The sequence below is a fragment of the Amblyomma mixtum genome, chromosome 1 (genome assembly GCF_055824585.1).
Source record: "Amblyomma mixtum isolate Tamu chromosome 1, ASM5582458v1, whole genome shotgun sequence".
Taxonomy (NCBI): Eukaryota; Metazoa; Arthropoda; class Arachnida; order Ixodida; family Ixodidae; genus Amblyomma; species Amblyomma mixtum.
In genome coordinates, this window is record NC_143012.1 from 69,800,338 (window position 1) to 69,827,681 (window position 27,344).

At 48.2% G+C, this 27,344-nt stretch overlaps 1 protein-coding gene and 1 pseudogene across 1 annotated transcript in view; both read right to left on the reverse strand.

Annotated features, from left to right (window-relative positions):
- The window catches only part of LOC149366670 (flap endonuclease GEN homolog 1-like), a 517,650-nt gene that overhangs the window by 403,909 nt on the left and 86,397 nt on the right, over positions 1-27,344 (reverse strand). The window lies entirely within an intron of this gene.
- LOC149366692 (uncharacterized) lies at positions 9,784-11,735 on the reverse strand (annotated as a pseudogene).

Below are 27,344 nucleotides of genomic sequence, written 5' to 3' on the forward strand. Positions count from 1 at the left end.
GTCCTCGTTGGCCTGGGCCCAGGTGGCCGGAACCACGTCCACTTCCCTCCCGTGAAATCCTGAACACCACGTGAACGGCGACCACGTGAACGGCGCGTGCCGTTCACGTGGTCGCCTTCTCTTTTTGCTCGACACACGCATCAAACTAAAAACGAACCATTTGGTACAAGGAAGTTTAGTAAATTAAATTCCACTTTGTGCAACTAATGTGGTGTTGGTTCTTAAGCATAAATTAAAAATTATACTGTAAATCATGTTGCTAGTGTCTTCACGCAGACTGTGTTTCGCAAAATTCGGTGTTATTTAATCATTTTTGTTTTTGTTCTGTGATGGCCATAATTAAACTTATCATGCATCTCTTTGCGGGCTTGGCGCTTCGTGAGGCCATCGTGCAAGAGCAGGACGAGTAATTTGTTTGAATGCAGCCCGACAGTCCCCTCGCAAGAGGAGTGCAACGATTACTTCAGATATGACTGATCAGTTCACTGGAGGACAGCTCCGTTAAGCACTTTATGGATGCCTCAGCCGTGCCACAGCAGCTTGCCGAGCTGCGTTGTCCAACCTGATTGGCACGCACCAAGCTTGAAAATAAATTATTTTCCCACAGCCTCTTCCACCATGCTCTTGGGCCCCCTTTCTTTACTCCCCAGGGTGGCTAGTGGTAGCGCAAGCCATCCTGTGTGCGCCAGAAGCGTAATTCTTGTAACTCAAAGCAATAATCGGGTCTTTTTTCTGGGAATTCTTTGGCACCCTAATTTATGAATATTTGTTAGGTAGAATGGGTATTATAACTAAAAGGTAGGCAAGGATATACAGCGCATCAGGAGAGGAAACCAACCCGGTAAAAAGTCCAATTCTTTGTAAATGTCCGTTACCTGCAGCAACATTTGGCTAAAATTAATTCAGGGCGAAACGACAGGTTCAACGTTGCGGTCTTGAAGGCGCGTTTCCCAAAGGCTATGAAGCCGATGAATCTCAACCCCTCACCGCTTAGGAACGCCGCAATGCTACCATTCGAAGGCAACGCGCGGAAGAATCGCTAGAAGGACGCGCATACCATTGCTTACGCAATTTACCCGGTTTAACCAGAGCTAAACAATTGGCAATTTTTTTTTTGCATTCCTTCCACGAAAACCAGACACTGCGGCCAGGATTCGATCCCACGACCTTGTGATCAGCAGACGAATGCCATAACTACGTAGTCAGCAACCGCGGCTGGTCGGTCAGCTAGAACCACAAGCGGTAGACGGTATAGGATACTAATTTACAGAATGTAAGTGAATGCATTCCGGGGATTAGTGGGGCAGATGGATGGATCACACACACGTGACTGTGGGCAAATTAGAAAGCTGTCACCTCCCCACCAGCCTGTCCTTCATGTCAAAGCTAGGGATAAGCAGAATTCGAAATGTGTACTTGACGCATGAGCCGTAGCCAAGCTCGAAAATGCACAGTATAATCTGCAAATCATTATCTGTATTACTTCGCTGGAATAAAATAGCTCAACGTTCAGTGATTGCTCCCTGAAGATAATCTTGAATCTTTTTAAATAATATTTTCGGAGATAATCTTGCACTCAAGCCGGATAGAAATGTTCTGTCTCTTCGCCAAATGGGAGGCGATGACCAAAGCGGCAAAATAGGGCGACGCGCTCTCCATGCCCAATTTTCATGACACCACGGTTAATCCTAGATTAAGCTGTGGTTAACCTTGGCCCCCCTACCTCGATTTCACACTAGCAGATCCAACGGAATCTGTCTAGGGAGGGAATCGGTACACCCCATAGGCCGGGAGGGGGCCCCTTTGAGGGGCATTTAACGCTTCGTTCTTGAGTGAGACGTCACGTGAAAACTATTTGTGGACTGTGCAAAAATTTCTTGTTCAATATCCGCCAATATGGCCTGAAATTCCCAAAATAATTCGATGCACCTGGTGCAGGCGCAATCTGAAAAAAATTCCAAACAAAGTTGCCTCGGTAAACCGGGTGAGGAGTGTATACCGCGAATTGTATTAGTAATATTTTTTTTTTACGCACAACCACGTATTTCTTCGCCTAGCATTTTATAAACAGGGATCCACAACAAAGAGAAGCCGATAAGATGGCACTTTTGTCGACAAAAAATATGTCCGCCAGCCGACGTTTCGACCAGAGGCGCCCTGTCTTCATCCGTTTGCCGAAACGTTGGCTGGAAGGCTAAGCCTACCCCCTTCGACCCTTGTTCGTTTTTCTTCCTATAAATAGAAACAATTACTCCTCTCTGTAGTTACATTTTCGTGCAATGCCTGTAAAGGCCTGGGCGTTCGTAAATCAATATACATAGCTCCTCGCCGCCGAACTGGGTCAAGTCATCACTGGAGACCAGCAAGAGACGAGGTAGTCCAAGTGTCAGGTGCAAGACACCGCAGCCCATCTATTAAAGCCGATCTAGGGACCTTAGTTCTACATCTGTGTATTGCACCTATCTATCGGACAAAGCGAAAGCATGAATCCGGTTCTCGGTAGACGAGACTTCTTAGAGGTGACCACTTCGCCGTTCCCAGAAATATCCGCCAGATAGTCAAGCCAACGTTCCTCAAGCTTGGCAGGAAAGGAACGCTGACTAATATGCCTACCCAGAGTAACATCTGCTGACATCTGTCCATCTGCCTCAAAGACAGTCTCCTTTGTGCCCTTGGTGAGGTCACCAAATAATCTATGGCAGCGTCTCTCGAGAGTTGGCAGCAGAGCACTCTTTCCCACACTGGAATTTCCGGAAAGAAGGCTCAACCAGGTCTTTCCGCGGCTTTGTGCGCGACCCAGTCGGGAGGGGGCGATCCATTGTCCGGACTGGAGGGTACCGCGCCCTTCTTGCTGTTCCTGCTACGATGAATCATGCGCGTGGCTTGACGCTCGTGCTTCAAAGCTAAGCCAATCAGAACAGCGTTTTTTCACGAGAGAGAAAATTCTTCAGGCGCCATTCGCTGTGCCTGACCGGGGTAAAAATCGAAACTCCCATTGGCCACCGCAGAGGAAGGGGGAAAAAGCAAAAAAAAAAACACCACTGCCAGTCGGTATAAAAAGAGGCGCCTTACATGCGACCTCCAGACCTCGGAAAACATCCACCATGTTGTTTGACGGTGCGCCGCTCGTGAAAGCTCACAACCACTTCGCTGTGAACCTCCTCAAGCGCTTGGCGACGGAGGATCCCTCTTCCAACGTGTTCTTCTCGCCGACTTACATCGCCGCCGTTTTCGCCATGGCCTACGCCGGCGCCGCGGAGAGCTCGGAAGACCAGCTGTCATCGGTGCTGGGTCACACCGAGGTCGGCCTCACGGACAAGCCCTGGGTCCTCCAGGCGTACAGGCTCCTCCTCGAGCGCACGTACTCGAACGTGACGCTGGAAGTGGACAACATAGTCCTGGTGCAGGACAGCTTCGATATCTCCGAAAGCTACAGGCAGCAGCTGCAAGATGTGTTTGACGCAGAGCTCATGTCCGTGGACTTCGCCAGCTTCGGAGTCGACCCCGCGGAGGTCAACGCTTTGGAGCGAGAAAACATCGACAGCATCCTGCCCGAAGATGAGCCGCTGGGCATGGTTCTCTTCCTGTCCAACACCGTCCACTTCAAGGCTACCTGGCTGACCATGTTCGACCCGTGGGACTCAGGGAACAAGTCCTTTTTCAACCTGGGTATCACCGAGGTCAGTAAGCTGATGATGCAACTCACCAGCTACTTCCCCTACACTCGTCTCGACGAGCTCGGCGCGGCCGCCGTGGAGATCCCGTGCTCGGGAAACAGGTTCGCCATGGTGGTGCTGCTTCCGGACTCCGCGGTGGAGCTCGCAGAGCTCAGGGACGACCTGTCCCTTGCGGTTCTCGAAGACCTCGGCAGGAGTCTCTACCCCTGTCTGGTAGCGCTCAGCCTGCCCAAGTTCAACGTGAGCGTCAGCTACGACCTGGTGCCCACCATGCGAGCCCTGGGACTCAACGTCGTCTTCGGAGAGTGGGCCGACTTCAGCGGAATCAGCGCGACCACGCCGACCTACATCTCGGCCGCCTTCCACAAGGCGTCTTTTGAGGTCGATGAAGAAGGAACCGTCGAGCCCGCAGTGACCCCCAGTTCGGCGGATGGACCTCCACCGGATATCACCCCGTTCACCGTGGATCGCCCGTTCATCTACTACATCAGGGATCGAAAAAACAACCGCATTTTTTTCATGGGTGAGATCCACAGTCTTTGAGATGGGAGTCATCGTCCTCTGCACGAGAAGAATTTCAACTGAAGGAGCGGTTCCACGGCAGGCAAGCGTCTGAAAAGTCGGGTTGAAATAAACTACTCATACTTTCACTGCATTTCTGAGACTTCGTTTTTATTCCCGGTCTGAACTTCCTCGTTCTTATTAGTGGCTTAGAGGAGTATGCCAACGGCCCTTGACATGGGCGTCCGGAAGGGGGGGGGGGGGGGCAAGTGGGGCGACTGCCCCCCCACCCCTCCTGGAATTGCGGTTATTTATGCACTAGTAGAAAACAACTACACAGCTTGATTAGCACGCTTAGGTCATATTAAGTTATCGAATTTTGCTTATCGAGTTCAATTCTTTGTTAATTAATAAATTCTGTTTGTTCTCCAAGCCTAGCCCTAATTTTTGTTTCATGTGCGCAATTTATACTACAAATAGTTCCTTTTTGGTGCTAACCTACCGCCTCCCCTATACCCGGCCATCGGGTGCACCCCCCTGGAAAAAGTTCTGCGGGCGCCCTTGAGCCTATTCGTAAGGCCCATTAATATCCTCACACAAAGGCCTTACTTCTTAGATTGAATGTCCCGCAAAAACGTAGCATCTAGTGAGAAGCACAGATGGTTTAAGGGAAGTAAGGAACAATGGGGATTTAACATAAGGGGTCACTGAATTGTGTAACAAAGGAGAAAGCGGATCATTTTGATGTACCTGACCGCTTCCTCTGAACATCCCCCGTCTGGTGCTGTGAGAAACTTAATGGCTGTCATCTGTAATGTTTACATATATTCTCAAAACCAGACCAATAAAAAGTGTAGGCTTCCCAAGAACTCATTCTTTGGGTAATTTTTCACTTAATTGGGACCTTTCCTTGTAAGTGAGCTAGTATATATATGCGCGCGCAGGGTGTCATGACATTCGAAACACCTGTAGACTGCGACCGTGCGGCACCTGAGCTGGGGCAGCGGAAATCAAAGGATACCAGGCGGGCTGTAGTAATGAAATGAAAGAAGTGAAGGGAAAGAATGGGGAGAGATAAACTACAAAGAGATCTTGTTACATATTCGCATATTAAAGCGCTAACCGCATGAGGCGATAATTCGCCTCAATGAGGGCCGCCGAACCACTGTCGCTCATTGCGTCGCCCGGTTTCTGGGTTTGCAGAAAATATCGCCCGGAAGTGCCGCGCGAGACTAGCCAATGACGGTAGGTCTTGCGGGTACGCAACTTCCGAGCCGTTTTGCGCGCGAAAGTCGTTTTTTTTTTTTTTTCACCGGAGACGCAGCCGACGTAGCCCTCACCACGGCCGGTGCTCCTCCCGTGACGTCACGAAAAGAGGCCCACAGTCGCCGCCACTTACGGCGGAGCTTAAGGAATCGCGACCGGAATCAACTAGCAGCAATAAGCTTACATTTATCAGTCCACATTTTTTTCTTTAGTTAAAATACTGGAATGAATAGCAGACAATTTACGCAGAATTTATTTTGAGGCACTAGCCGCAAACCATCTGTGCAAAGATTGTTTAAGCACTGATGTCAGCACCTCTATCGCATTGCGCCTTCTCGACTTTCTCAGTAGATATTTTTCTTCATGCATTACTTGAAATAAATTTGCCAATATTTTAAAACTTTTCCTTTTTTTCACATGGTTTATGAAGCATAGCGATAATGAAGAATCAAAAACTCTCGAATAGCTTTCACAACTGCGTATGTGTATTTTTATTGGAGATACATGTATTTGTTCTAGGGTCATATTTTACATGAATACGATCGCTTTCGATACAGGTACATACATTGCCACAGTTTAAGTATTTACAACATAACAAGTGGGTTTAGAAGTTGACATATAAAACACTCATGTTGCTATTTACAACGGAATAACCGCTGCCTTATTCCGCAGAGTCTCAGCTTTTCTCTTTTTCGCCTTGGCGTTGTCATCCAATATTTTGTCGTTCATCTTGCAGCAGTAGTTCTTGAGAAAAATGTTCGTGCTACACCACAAGAGGTGTTTTAGAACAACTTCGCACTTGTGGCCATCCTCGCAGGTGTCAAACTCTGAGGAATCGTCACCGGCGAGCAGTTCAAGCGTGAGGTCCGTGACTAAATGAAAAAGTCCTTGTTTGTTGATAGTTGCTTAACAACTACGTAGTTGTGTGCGACAGCGTTGACGGCAAATGTTGCTGGGTAAACAAGCCCGCCCCTGTCATGTTGCTTCACAAGGTCGTATCGTCCATCCGTGTCGGATATTGATGTCGTCCTTTTTTCCGTGAGCGCATCCCTGCATTTTGTACACTTGACCTTTTTAAGTGTTGCGTACACTGCATAGCCTGCCACATATACCAGCACCGGGACGATGTCTTTTAGTTCCGACAGTGCATCTTCGGTCACCACTACATTTAGGCTAGGTCGTGGATAGTCTGGTCGCGAGTGAAGCTCATCCCATCGCTCATCCTTACTGATGGCTGGCAAAATGCTTTGTAGCCGTAGCTTCTTTTCACATTCATACACTTGCCTCATCGACACATGATACTGGGATCCAGCTAGCATCCTGTACTTTCCGAAGCGCTCCTCCAGACTGTCGGTTTGGATCTTTCCTAGAAGGACATATGATAGCTTGAGCTCTTCGAAGCAGTACTTCGTAAACTCCACAAAAGCATATGTTGTGTGGTCGATAGCGGCATGGGTCTCTCTTGTTAGCGTACCGCTGTCCAAACTTTTGCCTTTCCACTCCTCCAACCAGGCCAAGAGATTGTGAAGGAAATTAATCTTGATGTCATTTTCCGAATTAAACACTGGTTCTTGCAACTTGTCTCTAATACCCCTGCCACACGGCAAATTTAATGTCATTCTCATCGAATGACATTTGTTCGACTTAATGTCATTTTTTCTGCGCGCTGCTACACGGCAAAACCTAATGTCATTTGCAAATGATGGCGATTGCGATGGAAAGAGAGTACAGTGAGTACAGCATACAAAAATTTCGATGTATGCTTCAATACGTTGCAAAAAGTATTGCTTTGCTAATGGAAACCGATTCTAATATCTTCATCCTCATTTTAATCAAAGTATTTAGATAGGCGCGCTGTGCGCGAGGGATCTAAAAAACGTTGATTTCAATAACGTGTTGATCACTGCTATCCACCACAAGTCCAAGCCAAGCCAAACCTCAGCCAGCGGCGGCAGGCAAATGGCGGACGTCATATTGTGAAATGCTCTCTATGGTGAAATTAGACAGTATTAGCTGTGCGTCCGCAAAAGCTTTGCGCATGCTACAGGCGCACCTTGCGCGCACTGCCGCCCGTCCTCACAACAGTTTTGGTAGGGAGCACGGTGGTTGGGTGTGACTAGCGTAGCGCGCGAGAAGCATAACATACTGTGGCGCCATCTGGACGATAGCAAGTCAAACCTCCTGAACTGAGTGCCGAAAAAACGTTTTTCTCTTTTATTAACGGCAGTAATGAATGCATTCGAAGGTTTTGTTTTTTTTAGTGTAAATCAGTTGGATGAAATGAAAATGTAGATTCTAGTGGAAAGTTGGAAAAATACTTCGCTCGGAGTCGTTGCTATGACGACAGTGTACGCCGTACATAGTTAAGCCTAGCATCAAGAAATCCTGAAATTTATCTCAAAAGCGACTGATATTTCAAACCTATATTGTTACGGAGGGATGAGAATGCACAAAATAAAAGCGAATACAACCGTTTAGAGCAAGCTATCGCGTCGAAAAATGCAGCGGCGACGCAGTATTCGGTCCGAAGCGGGCGAGCTGGGCGTCGCCAAGTTGTGAATGTTAACCACTCAAGGCTGGTAGCGAGAGTGATACCCCTGCCACACGGCAAATTTAATGTCATTCTCATCGAATGACATTTGTTCGACTTAATGTCATTTTTTCTGCGCGCTGCTACACGGCAAAAACTAATGTCATTTGCAAATGATGGCGATTGCGATGGAAAGAGAGTACAGTGAGTACAGCATACAAAAATTTCGATGTATGCTTCAATACGTTGCAAAAAGTATTGCTTTGCTAATGGAAACCGATTCTAAAATCTTCATCCTCATTTTAATCAACATATGTAGATAGGCGCGCTGTGCGAGGGATCTAAAAACGTTGATTTCAATAACGTGATGATCACTGCTATCCACCACAAGTCCAAGCCAAGCCAAACCTCAGCCAGCTGCGGCAGGCAAATGGCGGACGCCATATTGTGAAATGCTCTCTATGGTGAAATTAGACAGTATTAGCTGTGCGTCCGCAAAAGCTTTGCGCATGCTACGGGCGCACCTTGCGCGCACTGCCGCCCGTCCTCACAACAGTTTTAGTAGGGAGCACGGTGGTTGGGTGTGACTAGCGTAGCGCGCGAAAAGCATAACATACTGTGGCGCCATCTAGACGATAGCAAGTCAAACCTCGTGAACTGAGTGCCGAAAAAACGATTTTCTCTTTTATTAACGGCAGTAATGAATGCATTCGAAGGCTTTGTTTTTTTTTAATGTAAATCAATTGGATGAAATGAAAATGTAGATTCTAGTGCAAAGTTGGAGAAATACTTCGCTCGGGGTCGTTGCTATGACGACAGTGTACGCCGTACATAGTTAAGCCTAGCATCAAGAAATTCTGAAATTTATCTCAAAAGCGACTGATATTTCAAACCTATATTCTTACGGAGGAATGAGAATGCACAAAATAAAAGCGAATACAACCGTTTAGAGCAAGCTATCGCGTCGAAAAATGCAGCGGCGACGCAGTATTCGGTCCGAAGCGGGCGAGCTGGGCGTCGCCATGTTGTGAATGTTAACCACGCAAGGCTGGTAGCGAGAGTGAGTTTTATTTTTTTTTCCAATTCTATTTGGCATTTTTATATACATAAATGAACGACAGCACAATCGTAGGGACGCAGAAATATTACAGTGCTTGTGACGTTTTTGTAATCCTGTTTTTCGGTGTATATTCTCACCAAGTCTCTGGTGTCGAGGGAACACATTAGCTCGGACGTCGCAGGCGAATGTGTTCAGGGAACTCATTCGATACAATGTCGTTTTCATAGAACGACATTAGATTTTCTCGTGCGGCAGCAAACTAATGTCGTTTTGAACGAATGTCATTCGATGGGAATGACATTAAATTTGCCGTGTGGCAGGGGTATGAGTTTTATTTTTTTCCAATTCTATTTGGCATTTTTATATACATAAATGAACGACAGCACAATCGTGGGGACGCGGAAATATTACAGTGCTTGTGACGTTTTTGTAATCGTGTTTTTTGGTGTATATTCTCACCAAGTCTCTGGTGTCGAGGGAACACATTAGCTCGGACGACGCAGGCGAATGTGTTCAGGGAACTCATTCGATACCTAATGTCGTTTTCATCGAATGACATTAGATTTTCTCGTGTGGCAGCAAACTAATGCCGTTTTGAACGAATGTCATTCGATGGGAATGGCAAAATTTGCCGTGTGGCAGGGGTATAAGCCTTTTTCCCTTCCAAGGCGTCCGCACGTTCACAATCTTCCACCATTTCACCAACTCAATGAAAGTGGCAGTCCCTTCGAAAAATAAGAGGTTGTGCTTCATCCCAAGGGCTCGCAGGGCCTGAGGAAGGTATTCATTGAAAATTTGCAAAGCCAATTTTACATTTTGTCGTTCGATGTTCGATGGATTGAGAGCTTTTCTTGACAGTCTGTAGCCATAGCTTAACAGCCTCTCGCACTCCAAGTTGTATAGATTCCTGATGGTAGCAAATGACGCAGAGAGCATTCGCTGTCCTCCAGTGTGGTCTTTTTCGAACTCGGGAAAGTAGAAACAATGTTGGTCGTTTTTCTGGTTAAGCCAATTATTGCATATACACTTTAGTATGTGTACCGGGTCTATTACAAAAAAAGAGGCCTTGCAGGGTCCGATGGATGCGAATAAACAATTTGTTTAGAAGGAGGTGACGAGAAGTGAGACATAGCCTTTGTGTTGATGGCATTGTTGTCACTTACAACACACACTAACCTGTAGCCAATTTCTTCCAGGCCACATATTACTTTCCGCAGCAACTGGTGCAGATACTCTGATTCAGCTTTTTGGACAGGGACGATGTGAGCGGCTTCCTTAAATTGGCACAAGAGGCTCTGCACCATAAAGACAAGTGCGTTGGTTGCTGCACCCGAGCTGTTCAGAGCAGCACCTGTAATATTGCCTCCTTTATAATCGAAATAAGGCTTGATGTGAATTTCGTCCACCATCAGTGTCACAAAACGTTGGCGAACATTCAAGTCGGTGATTCTTCCGGCCATGTAGCGGAGGAACGATTCACTCTGATGTTCGACTTGAGGATTCATGCCATACGGTGAGCATATTGATCGAATGGTCACTGGGTGCGGCAGTCATGATTCCAGATCCGCGGATATATTGGTATGCGTGAGGCGATACAGTGAAAAGTAGGCAGCAAAATATCATGAAGTCGGCTTAGTAGCGTCTCCGAACTTTTTTCATTGAGAGTAGCTTCAATTGCTCGCTAAGAAATTGTATGATGTTCGTGCTCTCATCTGTGGGCGAAAAAGATAACTTTTCCAGCAGGAGAAGAATCTGCTTGCAGATGTCGTCGTTAGCAGATTCAGGACTTTGACTGAGGTCGCCACTGCTTTTTTCAATGACCTCAAGTAGCTCCACCATTGCTTTCTTGCTGTTTGCTACTGTTGGGATGGAGGAATTGGTGCCTAGTTTTGTTATTGGCATTTTTACGAAGTGAACTGTCACGCTAAGGTCGGCTTTTACTGCAACTGAATATTTGATGCATGGAGCTGATCGTCTCCAGTGATGTGCACTAAAATATGGCGTTCACTCCCTTCAATAGCATGCCAGAATGCAGACTTTTTGCTTCCTATATATTCCGTCCAGTCTTTTAGGTTTAGAATCCTATCTGCTTCTTGCTCTTCGCGGAACACTTCAGCTGACTCTTCAAGCGCTTTCCTCAAAGCAGCAGCGTCAAGACGCATGCGCTTCGAGTCTGGGTCATCCCTTGAGGTGCTTGGCTTAGAAGTGTAAGACGGGCATCCCGGAAACTTTGAAGGGATTGCACCTGGGCGAAGGCGCAGATGCAAAAGGGGTGAAGTGGTGGTGCGCCCTGTAACCTCGTCGATGTGGGAAGCCTCTCGCACGATGTCAGCCTCAATAAAGTGAAGCTCGCAAACCTAGAAGGAAGTTAAATTTTTGTTTAAATAGCAGTTGTAGCTTGGCAATAGTTTTCTTGAAAGTCTGCATTCGCTACCCATAGTGCTAACCAGCTGCTAGTTTAAATACACTTTTTTTTACAATGCATGAGCATAAGCTTATCGTAGTTTGCAAAAGTAACTATTCTATAAGGAAGTTTCGAACATCTTACCCTGGACTGCGGTGATACAACTAAGTTCTCTCGTGGTATTGCCCTAATCCAGGCGTTCTGTTCTTCTTCATGCCGGGGAAACTTGAAAACGTGGTTTTTGGGACCCGATTTGTAGTTAGTCCGGCAATTGGGCACGCAGCACTTGTTAGGCATATCCTGGCAGAAGCGTAATCCACATTCCGCAATCCAGCGATGGCACTAGAACATCGTCTCGGACACAACCGCACGCGCAGCACGAGGTTAGGCACAGTCAACGTCTAGAAAAAAATGTGCGTTCGGAAGCATGTCGCGACATGCCATGACTTTCCCCCAGGCAGTGAAGGAAGTGTCACGTGTTACCAGAACGGATCGCATTGTCGTCTCCTTCGTCCCCCACTCTGACTTCTCGGTCCAGGCCTCATTTGTGTACCTTCCAGGCCTCATTTTCAACACGAGTGCGCTGCTCGTAGCTTCGAGACGTGCTGCACGGAACTTCTATGTGGGCCTCTTTCGCGTGACGTAGCTCAGGGGGGGAAGTGCCGTGCCCTCACCATGGCAGGTTGTTGTGTAGTGGTTTTTTTTATATTTTGCATTGAATATGGAAGGTAAAAGAATTTTTCTACCCCGGCATCTGCTATCGCCGCTGGAAGCACCTGAGCTGGGGCAGCGGAAATAAAGGATAGCAGGCAGTGTGTAGGAGTGAAAGGAAAGCGGTGAGGGGATAGTAGAAAGACAGGCATTGCGAGTTTCCGTCGGCGTACAATGGCGGACAAAGACGCTGGGGAGGCCGGCAGCAGACGCGCGCTCATGGAGGAAGGAAAAAATGCCTGCGCTTTTCTGTCACGTGACTTTGCGTATTGGACAAAAATAAAATTATTGCCCACATATATTTTTGTCAATGTTTTTATTGTGTTTTATCTTGTGTGGAGCCTTAGGAACGTTGTTCTACGCGTTAATTAACGCAAAATGACTGAACGCTGAAGTGGCAGCAGTCGAGCAACAAGTGAAAACGCGCCGCTCCGACGCCGAGTCGCTTCGTGCGGTTTGCGCCAGCGACAGCGGTGGGCGACGGCGTCGTCATCGCGCGACGCATCGCGAAGGAATATCGCCTCATGCGGTTACCGCTTAACACACGTACTAAGCTGAACACGCGCACGACACAACGCTCAGTACATCTCCCGGTGCGCTTTCTTCGGGTCCCAGCCTCTCAACAGCGCAGCAAAATAAAGACGCAGACAGAAGAAATTACGAGACGGGACAACGAATATTGAACAATAAACTAGCCGGAACTTCAATACGTTACATAACTGTTCTGTGACTGCTCTCTGCATCCCACAACGGCCTTACATTCATAACTCGCTGACTTCAACGAGAACGGCAGGCAGCAGTCTGGCGACAATGCTTCTGTTGTGGAATATGGCGGACGTAGTGCAACCACCGAGACTGCGGGGCTTTATCGTGAAATTCTGGTCACCGCAACTGCAGCGAAGACGTCACCGGCAGTGATAAATTGCAAGCATAAGATCTTCGCCACACTTCGTCAGGTTCTTCCGGAGATCTTCTTTCGTGCCTGCCATCCGGAGGCCAGGCTTGCTACCCGTAGATCGTAGCGTCCCAGCACTGATTATTATAGCTGCCCCGTTTTTAAAGGACGAGACTGAGTAGACGCTGTATTCGGTGTTCACATTTCGCAGGGATCGTTAAAAAGGCCTCGCCTTTTGTTACTACCTGGTTGCTCCGACAGCGCCGTGGCTGCCTGGTCGATGTTATGCTGACAGGTCGCCTCGTTGCGCTCTTATCGGGTGACAGCGGAACCCGTTTTTGAGGAAAATCGGCTTGTGTGGAATCCCATTATCTCTGATCGGCGGGTATTGGCGACAGCTTTGTTGCATTGTTTTGCGCTCTGGTGCTATTCCAGCTGTCGCGATCGGATGCTGCCGTCAGCTAACTGCTCCCATAATTTGCCGCAATTAACTCCTTTTCTAGACTGGAGTAAATGCTGGTAAATCCTCATTTTTACTACCTTATTCCCTCATGGGAGTAAAATGTAGGACAGTCCACCTTTTTACTCCCCACTCGTGGAGTAAATGTTTTCACAAATGGAGTAAAAAGGGTTGGCCGCCACCATTTTTACTCCCTTTTGGGTATATTTTTGTTTACAGTGCGGTCTAGAAAGAGAGTTATTTGTGCCAAATAATCCACCAGTGCCGAAATGGAGTGACAAAAACACCATTTTGTACAATCCGCCCCGCCGCCTAGAGTCTCGTCTGCTTTTAGTCAGTTGTCGGATAACGGCGGTGAGTGACGACCGCTTGGTTACCATCATCGCTGGATCTCTGCTGACTTCTGCTCTTTCACGGGCGCCTGCCACGGTACAAGATATCGACTTGTCGCCGTTTTCCGCTGCAGTACGTTACATAATTCAATTGCTCCTGTGAAGCCTCCAGTGCTCTAACGATACCTGACTTTCCTTTGTTTGTGTCGCCACCCCGTTACAGGCCTACTTCTCACAGGCTTTTTACAGTGTGGTTCTCGCAATGTATTGCAGCAGATTATGTGTTGCATGTACATGGAACTGTGATAGAACATAGTGTCAACTCTGAGCTCTTGACTGAGCTCATGAGGCCACATTTTTTCTCAGTCATATTGAAAAGCCAAGCCTTAATGAAGTGAATATGAAAGCAACACTGCCATTCCAAACTACCATAAGGTGTATTTTCATCTTTTCTGGTCTGGTTTTGGGTCAAATATAGCGTGGTGCATGACCGTGAAAACCACTCAGCGGCTCCTTTTCAGTTTTCAAGCTACTGATTATAATGTTACATCACTTTATCTACGAACATGGCCAACGAAACGAGCTCGTACAGCAAAAGGACAAGCAGACGACTCCTGACGCGTACGCCGCCGCTGGGCTAACAGATGGCGGAAAGAATGCGTGACGCGGGGTCACATTAGGGCAGCGCAGTTTCCCAAGTTAGGTTGCCGGCGGGCCGCAGAGCTACTGCCCGTTTCCGCCGCTGTCACTGCTGTAAGAATGAGCCTGAATGAGGATAAACATGACGCCATTTTTGGGTTCCATCTCTGTGGGTAGTAAAAAATTTACTCCCTTTTCACTCCAAAATAACTCCCTTATATAAGGGAGTAAAAAAACACCACACATATGGAGTAAAAAAACTCCTTTTGTGTGTGCGTTAGAGGACAAACCATTTACTCCCTTTTGGGTGTTTTTTTGCTAACAGTGTAGCTGCTGCCGTCTACTTAATTTCAAGTCTCTCCGTTACCCTCCGAAATACAGCCCCACAGGGGAGCACTGGCAGTATACAACTATTATGTACTGTCCTCGTGAAGGGTCTTGGCAGATGGTAACGCTTTGCACTGTTTCGGGCTCTTCAAAAATATTTAATCTGAAAGGGCTGTATGAAAAGGCTACAAAGCGCTCCTATTTTCAGGCTACTCATTCTTCAACATCCGACGATGGTTTTGTCTTCGCGGTCGCCTGCCACTAAAAGCATTTGACAGCTGCACAGTTTTCTCGTTGGGGAAGCCGCACCACTCCTCCATTTACGCTAATACGAGTCCATACACCCTGTTACTGTGTGTGGCTTTTTGAGCTTGCAACACACCACTGCGAGGCGATTGCACCGACTGCTCAGCCTTGAGGGACGATGGGTTCAGTGTGCTTTTGATTCGAACGCAATTAATCGCCCGCCACAGTGGCCAGTAGCGCATGTCGCTTAGTCATGTGTTGCACAATTCACTGCAGCGAATACGAGTCGATGTCGTATCGAGCAAAGTGCATTGGATGTCAAGCCCTGACGTGTACTAGCGTAGCGGATTATGCAGCGCAAGAGACCGCATGGCGCATACTACCGGCAACAAAGGCGGGCAGTTAGCTATGGGTTAGCTGCATCGAATGCAGAGCAAACACAGCATACCCCCAGAGCTCGACAGCCGCTGTAATCGTCTCGCATAGGTGTGTTCAAAGTTCAAAGCGCACAAAGCCACATCAAGCAACTATACCGACGCATATACGCGCAGCACATAATGCAACGCTGAACAGGCCAAGTGGCGTGAGCTATCGGCAAACCACTGCAAGCAGATAGTGATGAAAAACATGGGCGCAGGCAGCAGTGCACAAGTCCATCGAACAATAATTTTAGGTTATTAAAGCGAAAGCATTACTTGGCTAAGTCGATAGTTTCGTGTCCGCAAAACGTGTCGGCGGCGTTTTCTCAATTCGTGTGAGAGTTAAGCGAAAAAGAATGACTGTGCGTGATCGAGGATGATGTGAGGATGATGCACGTCAAAATGTGGTCGCTGTGGAGTAATTGGTTAATTAATTAGAGCCAAAAATGTCCCAAAGGCGTCAAAATAGTATCGGACGTCGATATAGTGCGAGGACGTGACAACAGTACGAGGCGTCAAAATTGTGGAGGGAAAACACAACCAAGTGACATAGGATGATAAAATAACGTTGTGCACCAAATTTGATTGATCTGGAGTAAATAATTAATCAGAAGACAAAAGATCACTTAGACGTCAAAATAGCCCCGGACGTGCATGTAGTGCGAGAACGTGAAAATAGCGATAGACGTTAAAATTGGAAGTAAAAAGAGAGGCAAACAGTCAAAAGTGAAGGAAAGAGAGGCGACGAGTGCGAAGGAGGCATCAATGCTTTCGCTTTCCCCCAATGCGGGTCGCCGCAGTGGTCTGTTAACTAGGGGTGTGCGAATATCAATTTTTTCGAATACGAATCGAATACGAATACTTGGTTCCGAATATCGAATCGAATATTGAATAATCAAGGACATGCGCATTTAACCACTACAAAACATTTATCTGAGCACCAAGAACATCGCAGTTCAACTATCAGTGATTAAATGAGCACAAAAGGTGTGTGTCGAATATCGAATAATCAAGGACATACGCATTTAACCACTACAAAACATTTATATGAGCGCCAAGAACATCACTGTTCAACTATCAGTGATGAAATGAGCACAAAAGGTGTGTGTGGCTGCATAAAAAGTATCAAAGTCTCGAACATTGTTCTTAGAAGAGTGGAAATATCAGAGAAGATGGCTAGTACACCGCATTGATCAAGGCTAGCTTGCCAAAAGCACAAAAGCGCGTTGCTGGGATGAACATAAAAGGCTGTCGTGAAGGAAAACCGGCTGCTCCACATGGTCAGGCAGAAGTAGTTCCCTTCTAGCTGAAACGACTTCTCCAGCCACAGAAAATGCCCTCTCAATTGGCACTGAACTGGCTCGTATTGCGAAGTATTTCGTGCACAACTCTAACTATACCAGCTTCGCAGGTATAGCCACAAAGAAGCTCACCAGTGCAGTTATCTGCTGCATGGCCCAACGTTACGCTATATAGTTACGCATTGCTCTGGGCGCCGCCATGTTTTTTTTAACGTCTTTATTTCTTCATTTAGTAGGCCGATACCTTGCGGCAGAACTAAGGTGCTTCATGGAGGTTGGGGTGGGGGAGTGGTTAAGGGAGGGGGTGAGGATGGGGGTGGGGGTGAAGGTCGGAGTGCGGGTGGGGGACCGGTGTCCGCTTCTTCCTCGAGGTAGTGTCGTCCCGAGGTCGGCTCCGCGAAGTGATGGCCTGGCCCTTCATTTTCCTTGAAGTATGAAAGAAAAGTTCGCCAGAGCTGGAGTGCGTCTGATGGCCCGATGTGCGATGGCGGATCGACCCATTCCTGCAGGGTTCCAGGTCGAAGCCCGCCGAGGGACTTGAGTGCTCTCTCCCGTACTGCGTCAAAGGTAGGGCAGCTCCACAGGAGATGTTCGGCCGTGCCTCTGGCAGGGCACGTCGGGCACTGAGGAGTCGGGTATGAGCGCGGGTTTATGAGATGCAACTTCGCTGGTGATAGAAGCTGGCCGGTCTGGGCTCGGCGAAGGAGCACTGCCTCCACTCTCCGGAATGCGCTATGTGGACGGCGATATAGTTGCTCAGGGTTGGCCAAGTGCTGTAGTATGCTGCGACGATAGCGTTGTGCGCGATGCCATGTCTCCGCCCTATCCATATGGGGCGACGACGGGTGCGCAACGTCATCAGGGGGCCAAGAAGCGGAAACGAATGTGGATCCAGGCAAAGGTGCGGAAAGAGCTGCTGCGCGCGCTGCCTGGTGTGCCTTTTCGTTTCCAGTGATTCCTTCGTGTGCAGGAATCCATTTGATAATGACAGTGTAGCCCTCCTCTCGCAGGCGACGGGCTTCTGTTCGAATAGTGTTGAGAACGGCATAGCTCCCCCTGCGCGGCAGGCGGTGTACGCTGCTTGTGAATCTGTGTAGACATGGTAGGTGCAAGGAGCCGGATCTTGCCTTTCTACTATTCGAGTAATGGCAAGTCGTATGGCAATGAGTTCGAGATTGGTGACGGTGTGTTCCTCGGAAAGCCGTTGAACTACAGAGGTATCTGACACAGAATCGTGACAAGCTACAGCGGCGCAGTGTTGAAACTGAGCGGCGTCTGTGTATAGTTGGATGGCTCCTTCGTGCGCTAGCTTGTATGATGACTTCTCGTGTCGTTTGGCGGCAGCTTTGCGCCTTTGAGGATTAGCCGAACTCATATTCTTTGGTAATGGCATACCGTCTACTAAGTCGATCAGTTCCCATGGCGGGGCAGCGGACGAAAGTGGCTCTAAGTTGTCAACGTTGTAGCCTAATGCCCGCAGGATCTGTCGGCCAGCCGCCGTTGTGGAGAGACGGACTCGCTGGGCTAGCGATTGCTGCTCTGCCAGATCCTGCAGGGCATTGATTTTGCTGCATGCGTGTAGGTTCACTACTGGGCAGTACTGCGGTAGACCAGTAACCAAGCGCATCGCCTTGCGATTGATTCGCTCAAGCTGAAGGCGTTGGGTTGCGTTAAGCCGCATATACGAATATGCGTACAGGATTTTTGATGTTATGAGTGCCAGGGTAATCTGACGGAGCCCCACCTCCTTGATTCCCCATCCACGCGCAGAGACGCGGCGCATAAGGTGTAAAGCCTGATGACAGCTATGCATCGTGTTACGAAGCCAGCTTTTGGCTCCTCCGTCCTCGTCAATAAGCATGCCGAGTATACGGATTGTTGGTTTTCGGCAGATAACTGAGTGCCCTAAATGAAGAGAGATAAGTTTGCGTTCAACCTCGGCTCGTACCCGCGAACCATTTAAGACAACCACATACTCGGTTATTTCGGGAGAGGTTTCCATTCCACACTTCTTGATGTATTCATGGACGGCATTAAGGCCTGTTTGTAGGGCTAGTTCTTGCTCTGCAGGGGACCCTGAATTTGTCCACAACGTTATATCGTCCGCATACACGGCAAAATTAAGACCGGGTATCGACGACAGCATTGGCGGGAGACCTGACATAGCAATGTTAAAAAGAGCCGGTGATATGACAGCGCCTTGGGGGACGCCTGTTTGGTTACGTTGCCATTCACCCTGAGTATCTACAACCATTACTGAGAAAGTTCTTCCTGCAAGAAAGGCTTTCACGAAGCGGTAGAGGTTGCCGCCTATCCCCACTTCCTGTAGCCGGCGAAGTATGGTCGAGTGGGGCACGGAATCAAACGCCTTTTTGACGTCTACCCCAATAACCACTCGGAGCTGTGCTCTGCTAGGGTATGCGAGAACGTCGTTATAAAGCCTTCTGAGAATGTCTTGGGCACAGAGCCCTCGACGAAAACCTATTTGCATAGGAGACAGGACGTTGTACTTGTCTAAGTACCATTCAAGTCTTCTTAGAGCCATACGTTCCATGACCTTACAAAGGTTGGACGTCAGCGATATTGGCCTGAGGTCTTGTAATGTTCGACTTGGCTTGCCAGGTTTTGGAATCGGTATTACCACTGACTTCTTCCAGGCAAGAGGAAGATCACCGTTGGCCCAGTACTTGTTCATCTCTTTCAAGAGGGCAACTTTATGTGACTTGGGAAGGTTCAGAAGTGTTGAGTAGCGTATATCATCCGGCCCTGGGGCGCTATTATGATTGGAGTCATACAGGGCTGCCTCCAATTCGTCTAATGTGAAGGGAACGTCGTAATCGTTTGATGTACCTGTAACGGGGTCCGCAGGCAAGGCATCTGCATTTTCAGGTTGGGGAAAAAATACCTTCCCTGCTTGTATAGCTAACTTCGCCGGGGAGACATTCAACTTCAAGGCCATGCATTGGGCAGGGGAAATTGGCTTCTTGCGTCCAAGGATAGCTCGAAAGATGTGCCAGGCCTTCGATAAGTTAGCTGCTCCATTGAGTGAGTGGCACAGCAGCTGCCAGTCTTGGAGAGCGAGCTGCAGAGTATACTTCTCAACTTCTTGACTGATGCGAGTGAGAGCACGCCTCCGGTGGGGTGTCCGGCCTGATCGGCGATACGCCTTGAGAGCACGAAGCCTACGATTCCACAGACTCAAAAGATGGGAGTCCGGCTTTGGGGCATCAAACTTGACTGAAAGCTTCGTTGTAGCTTTCTTCTTGGCATCGCTGATCTGAGTAATGAGCTAGTCTAACCCTGTGGGAACGTTCACCGTACCGAGCATTCTACGAAAATCGTCCCATGAGACATGCTCCTCTATTCGACGGCGTTGTTGCCGCTGTAATGACTTTCGCCCTCGAGGAGCCCATGAGACCACCACGGGATAATGATCACTGCCCATGACATCATCAGCCCTCGACCATAGGATCTCACTGGGATGAGACACTAGTGTCAAGTCTGGGGAAGTGTCTTGTTGACCTTTGTGCTGGCCAAGGCGAGTAGGTAGCGTGAGGTCGTTGGCTATGGTCAGTTTCGCTCTGACAATTTGCTGCCAAAGGTGCTTTCCCCTAGCATCTGAGTGATGATATCCCCAGCTGCTGTGCATGGCGTTAAAATCACCCCCAACTACAACGCGATCCTGGGGATATATCCTTAAGAAGTGTTCTACAAAAGACATATCCACTCGATATGTCGTAGTACCGAATGATCGCGCATAAATTGAAAAAACTAAGGCTTGTTGGTCGCCATCTAAGCTAAGGCGTACTCCCGCTACCTCCTGCGTCTGCGTGCACCACGCGGAAGTATCTAGTTCAGTGTGGGCCGTGCGCGACAGAACAAGAACGCATGCCTGCCCATTGGCCATTGGAGGGGCAGATCGCGATCCTGGCCCGGGACGCCGGTGCTCTATGGAAGGGGTGCAGTAAGGTTTGTACCCTATTAAATTGGGGTTATTAATGCCAGTCTCCTGAAGCAGGATAGCTAGAGGAGGCGTTGGCGTGATAGACAGTCTCCTCTGAAGTTCCGCTTGTTTGCGACGGATTCCCCGGCAGTTCCATTGCAAGAACCATATAGGAGAATCCGAAGCAAAAATGTCATGTGGTTTCGCGCTAATTCCTGCCATTATTAAACTGGAAGGTACGCGGGAGTGAAGATGATGTGTGCCCAATTTCAGGCTCTTGATTCGGAGAAACCTGTGACATCCCCAAGAGTGGGAGCATACGCTTGATCACCTCGGCAGTGACCAGTTCGATAATGCGCGTGAGCTGGTTTTCATCTAAGTGTAGCGTACGCGAACTATCTTTTGCAAGATTCGTTTGCGCGCCGCGTTGCGTATCACGGAGTGTTTCAGCGTAAACCCGATGAATGCGCGCTTGCTTTGGTGCCGTCGCGGCATGCTCAAAAACTGCGGTTAGAGATGAGGTGGCATTCCTTTGGCTATTGCTCTCAGATTGTGTGGGGGGCTTGTGCGCGCCTTGCCGTTTAGTTTTATGTTCGCTGTCTCGTGTCGTCTGCAACGGCTGACTTTGTAGTGGAGGGAAGTCCTGATTAACAAGCACAACTGACTCCGAGGCTGATTGCTGTGTATTGACAGGGCTCTTGTGCACCGACGTCGACACCGTTTGGTTACCACGCAGAATCTCGGCTTGTTGTTTGCGTTCTTTTCGTCGCGATACTCGGATACGACGGAAAATGCCATTCCTCAATGTTTTTGTGGCCTGCCGCCGAGCAGGGCACTTTGGGTCCGTGGCTACGTGGGGACCTCTGCAATTGCGGCAAAGTGGTTCCGTCGGACAAACCTCGAGGTTTCCATGTGCAAGGCGACCGCAGTACGAGCATCGACGTTGGTCGACTAGTGGACACGAAATTGCCCTGTGTCCGATTTTGTGACAGGTCTCGCATATGATAGACTTCGGGTGATAAGGTGTCACCGGAAGGAGTATGCTGTACAGATGAATTTTTCGGGGAAGTCTGGAGCCCTCAAACGTGATTAGAGCTGCTCCGTTCTTGCCCATAGGCCTGGCGTTTATTATCCTGCACGAGTAGCACGTGAGGTTTGCCATGAGCTGTTCGCTTGTTAACCCGTTGGCACGATAAATGACCCCGCGGATCTGGCCGGGGCGTATGGTTTCATAAGCTTGGATAGGTGTCTCCTTTCCAGAAATTAGGAGAGACTGCAGTCCAATTAGATGGTCTCTGGCATGCATATGCGATATGTCGACAGCAAACTGATTGCTGCGCTCAAGAGGCCGTACTTGAAAGCCAGAGTGAAAATGAATTTTTCGAAGCTCAATGGCAACAGCTTCGTGCAGCCAGTGTGCGGGGAGTGTCCCTAGTTGTCCAGGTGAGGTTAGCTTAATTATCACAGTGTATTTAACACTGATTGGATCGGCGGCTGCGGCCTTGTTCTTTCGCCTAACAGGCTGCTAATCATCTTCTTCAGTATGTTCATTATCAGCCAAGTGATCGATTCTGCCCATTGGGGTGACTATGGACGCTGAGGCACAGCCTAGCGATCGGTAATGCGAATCCGTGAAGCGAGCATTTATAGCTATCGGCGAGCGGGCATGTTTTACGCCGTGTCGTTTGTTCTCAAAGCGAGTGCTTTCTTGGGCCATCCGCGAGGTGCCTGACCCCATCCTAGGTTGTTTGGCAAATTTCGAAAACGGAAAAGTGCAAGATCCTACCTCGGAAGGGGCGCTTCCCGGCTTGTTTTCCGTGGAAAGAACAGAGAATGGGTTGGAGACAGGTATCGTCGCAACCACTTGAATGGCTTCGTCATCCGCCATGCTTTCGTCGGCGCCGAGCACGGCGTCAGGTTCGGCCGCTGCGTTATCTGTGCCGCTGCAAAGCGATGTTACCGCGGCGTCTTGCCGAGGCTGCTGCGAAGCCATGTTGGCGCCTTCGGCGGTAGGCGTATCCGATCCATCCGGATGGTTTCCTGGGGTAGTCGTTGACGCGGAAGCGTTGAAACCGTCGTCCACAGGTGACGAGGAACACGATGGCGGTGGCCCATTCATTTTTGGGAGCCTAGCCCAATAACGTCCGGGCCAAAAAGCTTCAAAAAGTCGGAGCGATGCGAACGTGCGTCTGTTCGAGACGGCTGCTTGCAGCGCCACCCCGCCATGTTGTTATGTCTCTGTCGATGCTCGCCGGTGCTCGCAATAGAATATTCGGCTAGATACGAATGTTCGCGTCGTGTCGAATATTCGAAACAACACGAATACCTGGATTTCGAATCGAATACGAATACTAAAAATATAATATTCGAATTATATTCGAAAATTCCGAATATTCGCACACCCCTACTCTTAACATTTTTTCACGGCGTTCGCGTCGAAACGGATACACTGTGAACATAGACAGGTCAGCTAGTCAGTGACTCAATGCAGAGTGCATTTTGCCACTGCAGAAATAACCGTGCACTATGTCTAGGGGTAACAAAACAAACACGACAGCGCGCATCCCTTCCGTTTCTTCTCGCCTTAGAGCTAGCCGGTTAATTTGCGCGGTGGCAAATTGCACGCATTCCTGCGCAGCATTACGGGTCTTACCTGAAAACGAAGACTGGACGCCTTCCAGTAACCGCCTTCTTCTTTTGTAACGCGGTTCCGGTAAGATGAATGACGCAGCGGCTTCAATCGTTGAAGCCCAACGTGACGTCAAGACGAAAAGCCAGCACGCTTCCCGGCGCGGTCACTTTTTCACAAAGGGCTGGAAGTTGTACTATGCAAGCGGGTCCAAAAGCTACGATCATCAGTCAACCCGAGCACGAGTTTGAAGTATCGATCTTGGAAACAATAACACACAACCCATGCCCGAACGACCGAGCACACACGACAAAACGGACGGCGTGGTGTGCGTATAGTGCCCGGATTTTTTTTTTCGTCTTGTCATGTGACCTGCCAGTCTGCGCGCTTGATTTGAACGGCGTTAGGAAGTCCGCGAGGCGCGGGCGCAAGGTACAGTCTTTGTCAAAAGTTTAGAGCCCAGGGGGTTTGCTTCTAAGCCTCGCAGTGGGTCTCCTGAAGCGTTCGTGGCAGCCCTACCCATTGGAGGAGGCAGGACCAGAAATCATCTTACCTTCAGCAAATTTGTAGCGCTGGAGATGCATTACGAACCAGACAGTGTGCTTCAGAAGTGAACCCCCTGGGCTCCAAACTTTTCACAAAGGCTGTACATGTTACAATAAGCTGAATATTGGTCTCTCAATAGAGGTGTCGAATATTGGTCGCACAAGGCATTTTAACAGCATGTATATTTCTACTCCATGCACCAATCAAAATAATGCCATTTTATTTCGTGAGCTTGCCTCCTTTTTGATGTATTAGTCTCCGGTTACATTTGTGTACATATGTGTGAATGCTGCCTATATGAGCAAATGAACCCACTCCTGTAAAAATCCCTAATGGGATTGACAGTGTCCCCAAATAAAATAAATACCAGGTGTTTCAGGGAAAACTTCGAAAATTTTCAAGAATAGGTTTTTTTGGCTACAAATATGACTTTTGCGGCAGTGTCGGTGTACACCGGAAAGCCGGTTAATTGTCTTTATTAAGCTGGTAAACTAAATTATGATGACTAACTTCTTGACTATCAGAGATAGGCAACTGCATGGTTGCAATTAGAGATTTGTAGTCGGTCGTTTGTAATAGCACAGTTCTAAGGACTATGGTAATTCATATCAGTTTTTAGAATTTCGGAAACGCGATTACACTCGCCGCTGTGGCTCGACAAAATACATGCGCTTTCGAAAGCATGTATGCAAAGCATTCACTCCAGCGCCACGGGTAATCGCGCTTTCGAAATTCTAAAAACTGATATAGCTATTACTAACGGCTGGCTACAAATCTCTAAATGCAACTATAGGCGTCTAACTCTACTAGTTAAAAGGTTATTAAAATTTAGTAGACCAGCTTACTACTTAAGACGATTGACCGGTTCTCTGGTGTACGCCAACACTGGTAATACTATGCCGCACAAACCATATTTTTGCCCCAAAAAGCCTATTTTTCAAAATTTTTTTTGAAGTGTTCGCAGAAACACCCAGGGCTGCACCTCCACACCGTTACATGTGGTGTCAAATTTAATAATCAGTAACACAAGTTAGCTCTCTGCTACGTTGTGCAATTTAATTCCAACATGAGAAAGTTTCACGCCTCCATTTCTCTTGGTACCAAAAAAGAATTTCAGTTATACGTTAGATTTTGCATTGCCAAGTGACCTCATGAACAGTATTTTTCGAGTCATTACCTACAACCAACTCAACATCGTGACCTCTCCCATAGCCGATATAATATGAATAAAATCTGTTCAGCTGAAATGGGAATCGTTTAAGCTGTAGTTGTGGTTGGTTCCATAATCAGTGAGAAATCGGCTGTAAATTTAACTTTTGTTGATTGAGTTTAATTAAGCTACAGTCAGTTAACTTTATATCATCATCATCATCATTTATTGAACCCTTAAAGATCCCGTCTGGGACATTACATAAGGGGGGGGGAGATAGTGGTGTGAAGCGGCCATACAAAGGCATGTGAACATAAAAAAACATAACAAAAATAACAAGGATTACAAGTTTGACGGTAAATTAAAGTCAAGTAATACAGAAAATATATGGAAAAGCAGGCCATATGGAAAAGCAGGCAATATATGAAAAGCAGACCATATATTAGGCCATATCAGTCAAGAACATATTAACTTCTTAGTGACTCGTGAGAAATCGGGTGTAAATCGATTTTTTGCTGCTTGAGTTTTAATTCACTTGTAGTCAATTCAATTTATATTGGGTTGTATCAGTCAAGAACGTAATGACTTTTTATGGACCAAGCTCATAAGGATTTGGGTATTAATATACCTTTTTAGACTTCAAATATACTCCATAAATAGTTAATTGCATCTCAGTGCGCATTTTTGTAAGGAACCTGCAGCCCCACTTCGCTTTCTGACCCACACAGTCTGGATTTCGGCCCGGGCTGTCAGCGCAAGATATCGTACTGCAGCCCAAGGAAACACAACTGCACACACGGAAAAGAACACCTAACACACGAGCATATTTAACCCTCAAATTCGCCCCCCCCCCCCCCAAAAAAAAAAAAAATCTTTTGGCACTGTGGGACATGACCACGCTCTGCGAACACCGGCAGAAACGCATTGCGCGGTCAGAGCATGGAACTACTTCAAGGCATTTTCTTGCGAAAGCAACACTACACTAGGTGTGAGCGATTTTGCGGAGCCCCGGAGAGCCCCAACAGCGCATGCGCGAGGAGCGAGTGACGTCAGAGCAGCACGGAGCCGCCGCCGACTCCACTCAGAGGTGCCGTCGCCGCTGCGCCAGCAGCAGTGCATTCTCCGGGAGGAGTGACGTCACACAGCGCACAGCTACGGCGCTGGGGCCACCGCCGACTCGTCTGCTACGCGGGTGCCTCAGAGGTGCCGCCGCCGCTGCGATTGCCGCGCCGTTGCTTCCGCAATTCTACTCGGGATGGCCATTAGTCAAACCACAGCCAAACTTTTCACAGGATGCGCCGATAGACGCCCCGAGGAGCTCTAACTTCCTCTCTGCTGCTCAACATAGCCCTGGCGCCGCTATCTGATGAACCAAGAAATATACCTTGATTTACGATTATCGGGGAGGCGGAAGACACACTGCAGGCTGCGGATAAGGAGGACAGAATGGTAGGCCCCAATCATTTGACCCCAACCTAGAGACCCGACCATCACGGTCGTAGCAACAGCCGTAGCCAGAGTAATGAGAGCCCGCGGGCTCGGTTTACAGATACAAGCCATCATAAACCATAAATACGCTGGATAAGCAGCAACTGACGCGTCCGACCAGAATGGTTGCTGGACACAACTACGGGCACAGAAAAACCGACAGCCCAGCTTTTAGTGATGCGTTTGTAGTTGGACGCAACACGTACCATCTTCCATTTCACAACCTAGCCCGGGGCCGGTTAATACGGGCCACACCACGGTTACGAACGCAGTCAAGACGGCACTTAAAATGCCTGCACAGGCTAGTACTACCCAACAAACCAAAAACCTCTCAGAGACGTCTAGCTAGACGTCTCTGAGAGGTTTTTGGTTTGCTGGGTATAAAGTCACAACACAGTAGTATAGATAATCGTAGTCCTATACGCTGGCCAAATCAAAAGACTTAGATGACCCCAACGGGTTCCCCAAGCAGCACAATTAATCGGCCCAATATTAGAAATGAATTGGCAAGTGCGAGTCCTACATAGGAACAGGGAAACCATCCTTTTCCTATACTGAGCCAATTACCTGTGCTGCTAGCCTTCCCCTGGCCGGACACACGATAAGTGCGTCTCTCTGTCTCCCGGTTTCATCAGCCGAACAATGTATCTGACGTCAAATTGAGGTTGAGAGAAGCCAACAGCCACAGAAACCAAGGGGCACAGGGATTTTTTTTAATTTATTTATTTTGTGGTGTTGATCAACTTAGAACATTAATGAATATGTTATCGCTTAAAGGTAATTGATTAGAAAAGCAGAAGAAAAAACAACCACATGCCGC